The sequence below is a fragment of the Nicotiana attenuata genome, chromosome 7 (assembly GCF_001879085.1).
Source record: "Nicotiana attenuata strain UT chromosome 7, NIATTr2, whole genome shotgun sequence".
NCBI classification, from domain to species: Eukaryota; Viridiplantae; Streptophyta; class Magnoliopsida; order Solanales; family Solanaceae; genus Nicotiana; species Nicotiana attenuata.
This window is the reverse complement of record NC_031995.1, coordinates 37,992,352-37,996,271: the sequence shown is the minus strand read 5'-3', so window position 1 is coordinate 37,996,271 and position 3,920 is coordinate 37,992,352.

Genomic DNA, 3,920 nt, shown 5'->3' with positions numbered 1-3,920 from the left:
CCACATCGAGGGGTGGACCTGACCTAAGGTCACCTCGTACCGCCGGCAGAACTCCACTATAATGGGTTCTAAGGGGCCTAAGGTGAAGGGATATGTATATACACTAAGATACCCTTCAACGTGAGTCATAATCGACTCGTCATGGGAAGGGGCGACCAGGTCGTTTCCTTCCCATCTACATTCAGCCCTCACCCGGTCTAGGCAACCGGGAGTGATTAGGCTGATATACTCCGATGCCGGTTCGCCGCGGCCCGGGACCGATGATGGGTTCTCAACCTGGAAGTCGGCAGATACCGAGCAACCAGTCGGTGTAAAAGCTTTCAATGGGGGTTCTGGCGCAGGTTCATCAGATCTAGCGGGGCTCGCAGACGAGCTTGGTCTAGAAGGAACACTTTGTGAAGTTTTCGCCATTTCTTGAAGCTTTACGAAGAGATGAAAAGAAAATACAACCAATGCAAAATTTGAGAAAGATAAGAAATGTTGAACCTGGAAGGGTCGTTTATACTTTTCCCATGAGGCGGCGGCACGAATCGCGAAGTTACAGACACGAAGCGACAGATAATTAAGAGAAGCATTAAATGCCTGCAGCAGACGTGGTCAGAGCACTCGATGGCTTTTTCAGCTGGCGTATGGCCATACGTCACGGGCATCACGTCACCGATCATATCGTTTATTATCATTACTCTCTAATAAACGAGGGGACTATCTGTATTGGGTGATACCCTTTTTGCTTGAGCCCGACCGGGTTGGGTCCGGTCCGGGGCAAGTCGGGGCCATCGAACCCGACCTGGATGCAAGGTAGAACGACGGCCACGTCAACAACCGAGGTCGAGTCATTTCGAGACCGTTGCAGAGCTCGATATGAGTCACCACCGGATGGAGAAACACACAAGGTCGGAAGCCGGACTCGTAACGGATAACCAAGCGTCGCCGGATATCTCGCCCAAACGTGATTTTCTCAACCACTTCAGGCCATTAAGGCGTAATTACAGGGATCCACGATGTAATTAATTTACCTACCTTATTTTTACCCTTAATCAGAATGTATAAAAGGGGAGAAGACCCCATAAAGAGGGGATCGGAAACCATTACACTACAGTACCATCTCTCTCAATTCTTGTACGCTATCAAGCACAATTGTTCTAAGCAATATTATATTCTGCGATTATTTACTTTAACAGCAATTGTTGAGTCTTTATCTTTTATTTTCCTCAATCCAAACCTTTTGTATCTTTTAGTTCACGGATCCTTAAAACCCCATATAAATTCAATTGTTATCCGGATTCCAGGGTAAACACTATTCTTACTTAGGAACTATCCATCAGTTTAACATAAATGAAAAATAAACAAAGTACTAGTATAAAGTTTGAATCTTATAATCCTACCAGCGAACAACAACTGACCATTAATAACACTTTTCTTTATGTGTTTGCTACTCCTAATTTTCGACTTATAGTTTATTGTAGGAAAAGTGGGGGGTGGGGAACAAAGGAAGAGGAGAGAAATTAGAAGTTTTACCACTTGGAATGGTGTCTCCATCTTGAAGCTTTAATAAATCCAGCAAATGGAGAGAGCAGATTCAACCCCATTTTTTGCTTGCTTCGTCGCCTACTATCAACTTCTCAATGGACTATAGAAGAGAGATACAAAGGCATACCTAAAAATCTTATATTGCTCTGACCTTAAAACTACTAGCTAGATAAGCCCATGAGCATCCACTCGAAAAAGGAAGGCAAAGGAAATAGTATCAATTACAATCAATTTCGTATCTTTATTTTCCATTTTCTGAAAATTCCTTCCAAATTGACACTGGCCTGGTGCACTTCTTAAATTACATTTTCTTCGACTTACATGAACATATTTATGTGCTCTTAGACGTGACAAAATTAAATATTGACTCGACCAATTATTAGATTGCTTCATTAAGACAAACCCGATAACGGCATACATCTGATACTTACTAACAAATACTAGGCATGCCACTCAGGGCGGAGGGCCCAAAACTAGCTTGGAGATGAGGGGTTTAATTGATCGAATTTTATAGTTAAAATAATTTGATAGAAACTAGGATTCCACCAAACAAAATAGAGAACCAAGTTCTCTATCTGTTCCCACGGTAAATTAGCGGAAAGTAAAACCACACAGTAGAGGGAACCAGGCTCTCTATCTGTTTCCGCAGTAAATATGTAGTAAATAAAGAACACATGACATTTACGTGGAAAGCTCCTAGATTAAGGAATTAAAAACCATGACCTACCCTAGTAGAATTTTAACTCCACTAAACCAAGCGAACTTCATATTACAGCCTATTGCAATCTAGGAATTAAACTCTTAATCCCTCACCCCTTACAATAACTCTATTGTAAGCCCTTTGTAATAACTGTATTACGAAGCAACAAACCTTGACTAACTCTAGTCAAGAAACCAAACAAAACAATGGTTGAAATGTGTCCTACAAAGACACTTCTTGAAAGTAGTGTAGGATTACGAATGAAGAACAAAATGACAAAGACTCAACAAACCTAAGGACATAAAATATCTTTAATCTCTGGATCTGGTCCTTGAGGTTGTACAAGCTTTTCTCTTGAGAGAGCCTTGAAGGTTGCGGTGGCTAGCACTTGAGAGAATATGATTTTTGAATTTTCAAGTGTTAAGTGAAACCCCTTACCTCATGTTGATAATATATGTGCGAGGTCATGAAATATAAGGGAGTGTCTTTTAGCTTGGCCTTAGTAAGCTATAACTGTGCTGTTGTACTGCTGCCAGACGGTAGAGTGCATCTGCTTTTACAACTATAGAGTTGACTTGTACGACGACCTGGGAAACTAATTCACACCTGATCCCTATCTAGTTCCTCGAGAATATTTGACCAGCATCAAAATATAAAGTAACATATCTTCCGCAAGTCGGTACAGTGTAGAAGCTTTTACATCTATAGAGTTGACTGTACGACGACTAAGGGAACTGATCACATCTGGTCTCTATCTGGTTCCTCGAGAACGTTTGAAAAATCATCAAAATACGAAATAGCATAACTTATTAATTTCTCCCTTTTTGATGATGACAAACCCAAAATTGATATTCCCTCTGAGAACCAGATTCCTTACATGTTACCCCTACGGATCAAACCTATAATCAACATATTAATAGCAACATTCCCCCTGCGAAGCAGACCTATGTTTCATGCACAACACATCATATCAATTCAATTCTGCTCCTCCCCCAGTTGGCACCTATGTAACTTCCCCCTTTTGGCATCATTGAAAAGAATAATAGAGAAAGCAAAACCAAAAAGAAGTTCAGCGATATTAACTAATGCCACATGGGCAACACAGCATAAACAATAACAAGAACAACAAGTGAATATCATTGTCACAAAATAGATTGATTACCCATAGTAGAGTAATTATAACAAAAGCACCAATTTCAATCACTATAGAATATGACAATTTAAATAACCAAAGTACCAGTGTCATCAAACACAGGGATCAAAAGAAGATAGGAATTTGAGGGAATTCGGAAAGGGTGAAAAACATGGATCACTGGATAGGAGGAAAATTAAGGGTCTAAGGCCTTGATGAGCTTGTCCATTAGTTCATTCGCAGTCCGCTGATCGATGATCATCTGCTCCCTCAGGTCCTCCACATGTTTCATCAATCTTTCATTCTCAGCCTTCAACTGAGCATTTTCTTCTACCAAGGGACCACAAGGACCTGGTTCTTTACATCTCTGAGCGAGCTAAACCATCAGTCAGAACACCAAAAATCTCTCTAAGCTTTCCTCATTAAGAACAAACTCAGTCCCGTTCACTTGCAGCATATCCATAACAGACAAATTTGCATAGAAGTTTTTTACTTCTTCTTCATAAAATTTGGAACTTGGAGGAACAAAAAGGTGATTCCATTTCTATAACTAACAAT